This window comes from Ricinus communis, chromosome 10 (assembly GCF_019578655.1).
Source record: "Ricinus communis isolate WT05 ecotype wild-type chromosome 10, ASM1957865v1, whole genome shotgun sequence".
NCBI lineage: Eukaryota > Viridiplantae > Streptophyta > Magnoliopsida > Malpighiales > Euphorbiaceae > Ricinus > Ricinus communis.
The window spans coordinates 304497-316484 of NC_063265.1; positions in this window are offsets into that span (position 1 = coordinate 304497).

The following is an 11988-nucleotide window of genomic DNA, read 5'->3' on the forward strand; positions in this document are numbered from 1 at the left end:
GTTCTTTTCATCGAGTGGCTTACTCTTTTTATCCTTGTCCAATTTTGTTGATGTGTTCATTAGTGTCTTGGTTTTCTTACATCCTTCCATTCTAAACTTCTTAAGAAGCTCTTAATATACTTGGATTGTACGTCATCCTTGCATTGTTTAATTTGCAATCCTAGGAAGAACTTAAGCTCTCCCATCATGCTGATCAAATTCCCTAGTCATGCACTTGAAGAATTCATCACACAAAGATTCATTAGTAGCACCAAATACTATAGCATTAATATAAATTTAAATAATTAATGTATCATGCTTGTGAGTTTTCATAAAAGAGTTGTTCAACCTTCCCTTTTGAAAAGCTATTTTGTAAAACAAAAATACTAAGCCCTTCATACCAAGCACTAAACCATATAGGGCCTTAGTCAATTTAAAAATATGGTTTAGAAATTCATGATATTCAAAACTGGGAGGTCATTCAACATACACCTCTTTTTTAATAAAGCCATTCAAGAATATACTTTTAACATCCATTTAAAAAGTTTTGAAGTTTATATGGCATGCATAGGCTAGTAAAATTCTAATTGCTTCTAATCTTACTATGGGTGCAAACTTTTCATGATAGTCAATGCCTTCCTCTTGGTTATAGCCTTTGGCAACCAATCAAGTTTTGTTCCTAATGATGGAATCTTGCTTATCTAACTTGTTCTCATACACCCATTTGCAAAAAATAATTAGATGATCTTTGGGTCCAGGGACAAGTTTCTAAACTTTGTTTCTTTCAAATTGGTTGAGTTTCTCTTATATAGAAATTACCCAATACTCATTATTAAGATCCTCAGTAATGGTCCCTAGCTCAATTTGAGAAAGAAAAATAAGATGATTATCTATTTAAATTGAGAACCTAGTACTTACTCCCTTTGAAGGATCACCTATGATCAACTCCTTGGGTACCCTCCACTCCTTTAAAAGTTCTTGAATTGCTTCTTCTTGAGGTGGTCGAGAAGGCTCACTATCTTGAGGTTAGTTTTAAGAAGTACCTTCAACTTGATTTTCTACTTCATTGAGGTCAAGCTTCTCAAAATCACCTACAAATGATCAAAAGAACTTGTCCTAAGATCAAGTGTACTAGATTCATCAAATACAACATTAATAGACTCCTCAATAACTATGGATTTCTTATTAAATACTTTATAAGTTTTTGCTAGAGGAGGAATAACCAAGAAAGATACCTTCAGCTATTTTGAATGAGAATTTTCCAAGATTATCCTTAGTATTTAGAATATAGCATTTCCATCTAAATACTCTAAGATATGAGATTTTGAGCTTTCTTCCATTTCATAGCTCATAGGAAGTTTTATTTAAAATTGGTCTTTGAAAACTTTATTGATTATATAACAAGAAATATTAACAGCTTTCACCTAAAAGTATGTAGGTAAATCATACTTATTGAGCATAGTTCTAGCCATCTCAACAAGAGTTCTATTTTATCTCTCTGCACACCATCTTGTTAGGATGTTCTAGGGGATGAAAAATCATCTGAAATTCTATTTTCATCACAATAAGATTCAAATAAACATTTTTAGATTCTTTTCCATGATCACTTTTTATTTTGGAAATACAAAAACTTATTTTATTTTAAACTTTCTTATAAAACTTTGAAATGCTTCAAAAGCATCATTCTTATAAGCTAAGAAACAATATCATTCTTATAAGCTAAGAAACTAATCCAAGTAAATATAGAGTACTCATCCACAAACACAAAATGCATAATATTTTCCTCATAAACTAGCAACTCTATTAGGACCAAACAAATCCATGTGAATTAATTGAAGGGGTCTAGACGTACTCACAATATTTTTGGCTTTGAAGAATACTTTGTGTTGCTTCCCCATTTGGCAAAGTCCATATGTCTTATCCTTTGTAAACTTCACATTTGGAAAACTCAGCTACTAACTCATCCTTCTTGAGACTATGAAGAAGCTCCATGCTTGCATGTCCAAGCCTCATATGCCACAACCATGACTCTTCACTAAGAAACATAAGACACTTAAAGGATTCATTAGCAATCTTGTGTTAGTTAATTATGTAGGTATTGCCAAACCTTTCTCCTCTAAGAATTTTCTAGTCATTCCTTAAGAAGGTGACTTGGCAACCTTTAGAATCAAATGTGACTTTGTTATCTTTGTTACATAATTGACTTATACTTAGGAGGTTATGCTTCAAATCATCAACTAAATATATATTATTAATGAGAGGAGAGTCTATTTTTACTAATGGAGCCAATGACTACTATCTTACCTTTGGCATTATTTTTAAAAGTTATCTTTCCTCCATCAATTTTCTTTAAGTATGAAAAGAAGTTGGCATTTCCGGTCATATGGCTTGAACATTTACTATCCAAATGCCAATCATCCTCTTTCAAACTTGACTTGAAACATACGTACAAAAATAAAATTAAGTGTCTTTTCTTTTAGGTACCCAAATCATTTTGGGTCCTTAAGGGTTAGTCGTGGTAGTCTCTTATAATTGGATATGTGTCTTTCTAACATAGCAAAATATATTAATGTACCCAAACTTCATACAATAGTGGCATTGAATATTAGGCTTAAACTTTCTTTTGTTTATATGCCTCTTTGCTTGAGGTTTAGGTCTCATCACACTTTTTGCCTAATCATGCATATAAGAACATGTTTTAGATAAGTGATGAGAAGCATGTTTTTTATACATGAATGCATGATTGGTTCCTTTAGGCTTAGCCTTTGGAACATGTGGAACTATTTCCTTTCTCTTAGGAATAAGAGTTTTGATGTGTGTCTTGGCCTTCTTTTCAACACCCTCAATTGAAGAAGTTTGTAATGTTGGGGCCTTTACAAATTTAGATATGGGAGGAGATGAGGTATATGATGATGTACAATTAAATCCTAATCCATATTTGACCAAAGGAGGCCTTTGAGACATAATTAATGTATCCAAGGCTTCCTTCCCTTTTGAAATTTTGAAATAGAGCCTCTCAATTCCTCAACCTCTAATTTCAAAGACTCATTTTCTTATAAAAATTCCAACACTTTTTTGGTTGACATTCAAATCGAGGATATTGTACTAAGCAGTTGGGTTTCAGATAGTGATGAGCAGCTAATTGGTAACAGTTGCATCATGGAAATGTGGAAATAAGGGGAGAAGAAGTCGATTATGGCTATCGACATTTGGTACAACACTATGGATGAATATGAGGTCCAAGACAGCAGTGCTAAAGACATATGGGTAGATAGTGACTCTGATAAAGAGACTGGGCCAGAAACTAAAAGTAGTGACAAGGGGGCACAAGAGTTGAAGCAAGTAAATAAAGGTTCAAAAGAATAGGATAAAAATTTATTAGAAGAATTAAAGAAGAATAAGAAGACCGATATTTGGGAACTGCTGATGCACAATATGTGAGGGACCGACTTTTTTCTATGGGTTTCCACTGCTAGTCCGGAGTCTACTCTTTGTACTAGGTCCATTTCAAAATGAGCCATTTAGTTGAGGGCCCTAAGGGATTATAAAATGGTCTTAAGACCATTTTGGAGAATAAGTCGCTAATCGATGAGATCAGGACAGTTTGGGAGTAAGGATGACGGCTTTGCCTAAGTGGTGAAGCCTAGCCTCCACTAGAGCAGACAAACCTTTGCATATCCTAATAAAATTGTCTTAGCCTAAGTTTATCCTATATTTATTTTATTCACCGACTTTTTTTTATCTTATTAGCATGTGAGGTAAGAAAGACAATAACTAACCTAAGCATGGGGTATTTTGGTACCTTGACTAATCCTAGACGGGAGGCACATTGGTAGCTTTACTAGTCCTAATGAGGAGGTACTTTGGTGCCTTAGGTTTTATCTTTTACATGTCTTGGTGCCCACATTATTTGCATTTTTTTTAACCCTAATCTAAGTGTCGGATTCATTTTAGCCTTAGTTACTCTGCTTTAGGGGTTAGAATTAAACCATGATAGAAGCATAATAAAATGAAACAAATAAATGAGTAATTTAATTAAAAATGGACAAGAATGAAATAAGGTAGGAATAAAAGCAACATAATAAAATAAATTAAAATATCTTCTGTTTCATCACAATGGCTGACTTCGCACGAGTACAGGTTGAGCTTATGCAAGGTTAGTCCTCTCAAGACACAGAAAGGGCTCACCATGTCATTTTGAAGCTAACCCACTTGCTAAGAAAGAGAGAGAGTGAAATAGCACGAGCACAGGGTAAGCCCGTTGCGAGATCATACTATGACCTCTAACCATAATCAACACACAAAGTCGTTTAACCCCAAGCGTCTCTATTTTGTTTCAAATGGGGAGTTAGAATTAAACCATGATAGAAGCACAATAAAGTGAAATAATTAAATGAGTAATTTAATTAAAAATGGACAGGAATGAAATAAGGCAGCAATAAAAGCAACATAATAAAATAAATTAAAATATCTTCTGTCTCATCACAAAGGCTGACTTCGCATGAGTACAGGTTGAGCTTGCACGAGGTTAGTCCTCTCAGGACAAAGGAAGGGCTCATAACGTCATTTTGAAGCTAACCCATTTGCTAAGAAAGAAAGAGAGTGAATTAGCGCGAGCACAGGGTAAGCCCGCACGAGATCAGACCATGAGCTCTCGCCACAATCAACATGAAGTCGTTTAACCCTATGAATCTCTATTTGGATTCAAATGGTTATTAGAATCGCGTAAGTAGAGGGTGACCTCATGTGCGCTTAGAGCTCAGTCCTTGGAACACACTAAACATGACTCCAAGGGCTAAACGGTGTTGGTGTAAGGCCTTGGGCTTCCTAGCCTCGCAGCGCAAAAGGTGACCTCATGCAAGCTTAATGGTTCAAGTTCCTATGGCCATTAAATGATATCGTTTTAGTCAAAATGCATAAGCATATAAATGAAATGGCAAGTAATCTGTGGATGAAAGAGGTTGACCTCGCGCGAGTACAAGTTAAACTCACACGAGCTCAACCTACCTAGGAGATGGCAAAACTCTAGAAGTAAAAGAAATTTGATTTAAATAAGATTATAATATATATAAAAAAGGGTGCATGAATAGAAATTAAATAATGATAATGTGTGGAGGTGGAATAAACAGACAATGAAAAATAAACGCATTAAATGAAATAAATAAAAATAAGAATTTAAATACAATGGATGTGAAAAATATATAAAAACAGTTAAGAGTAATTTTTTTGCCCTCAAGTGGCTACCTTTATTTTTTTAGAATAAATTGATCTTCTAAAAATTCAAAAAGAAAATACAACAATGTTGTACGAAGGAAATTACCCAAAAAATTATTTTTTTATGTTTCTTCAAGGAAATCTTCTATTTTCAATAATAAACTTTTTTAAACCACTAAAAACCTCTTTTTCCTAAAGCTTTTAATTTTTTGACACATGATATGCATTGTTTTACACATGTTTATATGCTCAATTACTTCCATTTTTGTATATAATTATCTTGTTTTATGCCAGAATCACCTTTGTTTTGGTTTCTTTCATGTTTCAGGCAATCATCAATGGACATTATCAGTATTTGAGGGAGATACGTCCGAATATGGACTGGAATCCATAAAAATTGAGCAAAGGCTAGCATTTCAAGGTTGAGCACGGCCTTGACTCTAGCCGTGCTAAGCCATTGACATTTGACCCTCAAAAGTGACCTTTCAGCATGGTTTCCGAGGTGACCACGGCCTCCATCATGGCCTGTGGTGGCTCACCACTGGTGAGGGCACGGTTAGGGAGAAGAGGCTGATTTTTTGGGACTCAGAGGTTCAAGATGCCTTGAGCACTACCGGCCGACTAGCACAACTCAGCACTACTGCCGTCTTGACCAAAGACAGTGTGAGCACTGACCAGGCTGACCAACATAGGCTTGAGCATAGCCATATTGAAACATTTATATAGGCAAAATTGAGTTCTTTTGAAGGGGGTTCGATTTTCTAACTTGATTTCACATATACATGCATAAGCCATCTTTTCCTAGACTTTAATACTCGACTTTGGAAGTTTATTTCATCTATGGAAGGAAGGATTACATTGGTTTTAACATCCAATTGAAGATCAAGAGGAGATTTGGAGGCATTCAATAGGCAATTTAGGGTTCATCAATCAGATTTGGGGATTTTGAGCTGTTCATCCAATTCGAAGGAAAATAGTGTATCTATTTCATTTTCTTTATTCTTTCATTGTTATTGAATTCCTAATTGTTTTAGACATGAACATGTGTAGCTAGATCGATTAAACCTATTAGGATTTTCTTACTATGTTGGCTTAGTACAAAATTGTTGGATTGTTTGAGTTCCTTTTTGTATTCTTCTTGCTTTCAATATTAATAAGATATCGCATTATTTATGAGACGTTGTGAATTGTGTTCCTTAGATTGCTTTATGTAATTGAGAAATTCATTAAGTAATTGGAATTTTGAATAGCAAGAACTGGTTAATGATCACTTAGAGATAAGGGTAATTGGCTAGCCGGATTAAGAATTAACAGAGCTTAATATAGGCGGATTAAAGCTTAATGCTAACTTAATAATCAATCGCTAGGAAAAGATTCCAACTTTAGGTTCTTAGGTTTCGGAATTCGGTTATCTCGAGGGGGAGACCGAATTCAGTTAAGAATTTGTCCACAGGTAGTATAATTGGATTCATCAATTTATTATCTTTTGTTTGATTGCCAACTAGTTTAGGTTCCCTTTGAGTTTGCATTTCTTGTCTTGATTGTTTCGTTCATTTATTCATTCTTGCATCTCATTTAGAACTCAGTTTTTAGTTATTAGCAAATTTAGAATTCATCCATCATATATTTTAGGTTAGATAACAAAGAACAAAGTAGTAACTCTAGGTTTTCGCTTTCCCGAGAATACGACCTTGATACTCGCCATTAGTGCTAAACTGCATCGATAGGTTCACTGCCTTAGATTGTAGCTACACAAATAGCATATCAAGTTTTTGGCGCCGTTGCCGGGGAATGTTTGAAAACTAGAGTGAAATTTGCTATTTGTTACTTTAGCCTTATTTATTTATTTATTTTTCTTTTGTACATATTTATTTAGTTTAAGTTTATAATTCAAGTAGTAAATGATAAAGGGGTTCAATGCTAAATTCAAACTCTTTGTATGACGCGTTGGGGAATGGAATCAGGGACCAAAAGAGTGCTAAAAATTGGGATACCCATGCAGCCTTAGAAGCTCGAGCGGAATCGTTTTGCAGGGCAAGCGATCAACTCTCCACTCCTATCCTTTCATCTCAAGTTTTTTATGAAATTTGGTAAGTCGACATCTAAATCTAAAAATGGGTGCTGATAGCTACCCTCAGTTGTCAAGATTTATAAGCACATATATATTTAAATAAATCGAAAAAAATCATAAATATCAAGGATGCTACAAAAATGATATAATGTCGAGTTGTAGAAGCCACGCTTCGTAAGCCCTAGCTAGTGCGTAATTTTTAAGTTTGATTTAGGGGCCATATGCCCATTGAATTTTAGGGATCACACCCATCTGAATTGAAGGACCACGCCTATTTGACTGAAGAACCATGCCTACTTAAAGGACTATGCCTACTTGATTAAAGGACCACACTTGTTTGATTAAAGGATCACACTTTCTTAATTAAAGGACTACACCTTCTTTATTGAAGGACTACACCCATTTTGATTAAGGACTACACCTATTTTAATTGAAGGACTATTCCTATTTGATTGAAGGAATATGCCTGGTTGATTTAGGGACCATGCTTGTTTGATTTGGGGACTACGTCCATTTGATTTAGGGACTATGTCTGTTTGATTTAGGGATTATGTCCATCTGATTTAGGAACCACGCCCGTCTGATTTAGGGACCACATTCCTCTGATTTAGGGAGCACATCTGTCTAATTTAGGGATCACACCCGTTTGATTTAGGGACTATGCTTATCTGATTATGGATCACGTATGTTTTTTGAAAACTATAGATAATGGGCTCTTCCGTCGATGATTGTCTGTAGTTTTGGTTGTCTTCTGCTTTGGGACGAAAAATAATGATTTTCCTACTTCGAGTGTTGAATTGTTATGTGCTTTACTCTCTTGGATAATTGATGATCTTCCACTTCGAAAGGTAAACTTAATAATCTCTATTTCAGAAAGTAAACTTGTGTGTAGATCGAGCATTTTCTTTTGTTCACTTTCTTATTACAAGTTAGTGGCAAATATACAAGTATATAGAATTCACATCAGGCAAAATTAATGAAGGTGCGTGATATACATGTTATATATGGTATATAATACATTTCTAAAAATCATCCTTTAGTTTGGATAGAGGCATTCCGATGCTCATCGATAAAAGATTGACGCTTTGATAAGTAGGTTGTCTACTCTTTGTTCATAGAGAATGGAGCCAAATGGTTAGTAGAACATGATGAAGACAATGATACATATAAGAAATCTGAAAGTCATGGTGATGACATGAAGTGCAGATCTAGAGATAATTCAAGCATGTGAGGACTAAATAATTTTGCTTAGGGGCTGTATTGATACTTGTATATGATAATTGGCTTTGCTACAATTTCATGCAGATAGCAAGCAAATCTCTTTTCTTTTCTTACTTTTATGCATTAACTTTTGGCTAAGCTGCCCTTTTAGGTTTTCAGCTTAGTAGGCTAATATCTTAACTTTTACCTAAGCTGCCTTTTCGAGTTTTTAACTTAGCAGACTCTATTTTTGTCTAAGCCACACTTTTGGATTTTCAACTTGGTATCTTCTTTTCTTTATACTTTTCCTTGTTTTCTCTTTTTGCAGATTTGGTTAATGGAGTACTTACAATCTTTTGTGTCAATGCTTGAAGATGATCTACTGATTCTCAAGACTTTCCCTGAGATAATATTTTTTGAATGAAAGCTAAAAGATTCTAGCTCTGCTACTTCATTGTGTATGATGTCAAGATTGATGGAGACTTGAATGTTATAACTTCATAGGTTTTTCCCATAAGAAACAAACAAAAGCTAAAGAAAAAAAATGATCCTACTTCTATTTAGATCTCATAGATTCCGCTTCTTATTTTGTTTTTCTTTTTAGTAGTGCGTAAGCAATAAAAACTAATGTGCAAGTTTTACAAAAATTATAATCAAATTTTATTCATTTAATAAGAGTACAAACGGAGACATTTTCTATTTCATATAATACTACTCTTGTTATCAACTAGTTCATTCGGATTTTCTAGTCGAATATTTTTTTCTCTCTTCTCACTTTATTTCCTTAACTTTTTCTTGGCTAGCCTCTTCAGGCTCACAAGTCAACATGATTTGTCTTTCTATTTATCTATTTTTTCTTTATTTTTAAATATAATATCTGACATAGTCCAGATTGACTTGTAAACTTATTGCCCCGAAATTTGAACTCCTTTCAGTATATTATCAAGGTTTTTTATTGATAAATACCAAATAAATCATTAAAATTATTTAATATTCGAATTTATATCAATAATAGATTTTTCATTAATTTTAGCGTTTTAAATCAAAAAAATAATGCAAAATAATATCGAATTTCAAGTTTAGGATTAACCGGGACTATGCAAAGCCAATCGACTCTACATAGAGTCGATAGGCTGTATAAAGGCGATTGCTCAAGGGCTAAAAGGTTCTAAATATTTTTTTATGTTTTAGTCCTTGTACTTCTAAAATCTACAATTTCACTCTTAAAACTTAAATTTTCTGCCAATTTAGTCTAAATTGATTTCAGAAAAATAATTTTGGTTTAATTACTCACAACCTTAATTGGGATTCACCCGTCTTCAACTTCTCAAGACTCGAGAAAAGTAGTAACTTTCATAATCGGGTTTCTCGTAATTCCTTAGATATCTAAATTCGAAAAATGGGTGCTGACACCAAGCTTAATAAAATGGACTAGAATTAGGTGGACCTAACCTACTTTATTGTCTATGTGTAAAAAATTATTATGTTGCATCTACAGAAAATAAATTATTAACTAATAAAATAAAAAATAGAAATATACAAATAAGGAAGTTAGTTTCTAAATCCATATTTGAATGTGCTAGTCTCTGTAACTAGTTAGCATGTTCTTAATTAGGTTGAAAAACCTTATTGTGTCATAGTCATTAGGACATTTAAGTGCGTTAAAACTATCACCCACACACACATAGCATATACAATCTTTAACTTAAAGATATTATCATTAGATCATTAATAATAATGTCAAAGTAATTAACATAATTTAAGGGCAAAACCCATCTTTTCCATCTTTGGGTCATTGTACTTCTTTGCTTTATTTTACTTAGTCCTAATGATCGATTGCATTTTAATAAATTCTTATATTTTTATTTTTTTTTTCATTTTTAAGTTCTGCCAAGGAGCTTGCTTATAGACATTGTTAAACATGACAGTAAAATAATTAATTTTAGTTCTTTAACTCCTAAAAGATTTATTTTGTTTTGAGATATTTCTGAATTTTTTTAAATCCTTACATAGTTTGTTAATTTTGTACTTTTTTACTTTATTTTACTTAGTACTAATGATCAATTGTATTTTAATAAATCCTTATACTTTAGTTTTGTCATTTTTAAGTCCTTCTAATAAGGATATGCTTACATCCATTGTTAAACATGATAGTAAAATACTTAATTTTAGTTCATTAGGTCCCTAAAGATTTATTTTGTTTTGAGATATCCCTAAACTTATTATTATTTTTTATTTTTTAAATCCTTACATAAACATCTGTTAATTTTCAAAGCTTCTTTCCGATAGAAAATCTTAAGAATAAATAGTGAACTAGAAAAATAATGTGAAATGAGTCGAGAAATGATAGTAATATAAAAATATTGAAGTTGAGAAACTAAAAAGCAATTTAGCAACTTAATAGAAAATTATTATAAATTAATTTTTCCTGCAGGTGCAGTGCATCTTTGTATGATATATGCAATTCAAAAGATACCTCCTAAACTGATATGCAACAATTTATTTCAAAAGTCTTCAGCATATTTTTTCTGGGTGATATACGTTAGTTTAATAAATTGCTGAGATTTATATTTATTAAGATAAATTAGTTTGCAAAACAAAAATAATGTAACACTATTGATTAGATATTATTAGATTTGGAATGTCACAAATTTTTTAAGTTGCATTGAGATAAAATTAATTTAAAAATAAAAATTATTTAAGGAATAATCTCGTATGACAGTTTATGAAAATTATTTTCCACATCAAATAAAAGAATTAGATAAATAATAAGAATGAGATAAGTCTATGACAATTCTCTTATATAAACTTAAATTCTTTTATATTCAATCTAATGGTATATAACGAATCAAGATAATATTTGAATGCAGAAAATATAACAAAATATTATATCAACTTTTAGGGACCTAATGAATCAAAACTAAAAGTTCAAAGATTCTTTAAGATAATAAAAAATTTCTAGGACTCAATGAACTAAAATTGAAAAGTTTATTATTTCTTATAGTCAATTGCATTAATGACATTTATATGCATGCCCCTAATAAAAACACTTAAAAATTGTAAAAGTAAGAAATACAAAAATTTATTAAAGCGAAATCGATTATTAGGAACTAACTAAAATAAAATAAAAAAATATAATGATCCCTAGATAGATTTTGTCTAATTTAAATACAAAAATATTATAAAATTTAAATAATAATTTAGCTTTTCTTATACTTTAGAAATTCTTTAAAATAAATTATCACCCTTCCATTCAGTTTTACTTATAATAATGGATAGTATTTTAGAGATATAATAAAATATAATATTAAAATTAATAGATTTAATTTTATAATATTTTAAAATAAAAAATATTTCATATAAAAAATGTTTGTTATATTTTTTAATTAAAATAAAATGAAGTCATTATAATATATACTTTCATTAAAATTATATATTTTATAATATAAGGAAATTCTAATTAATAGTAAACTAATTTATTCATTATTAGCTATAAAAATTATTAATATACATTTTACAATTTA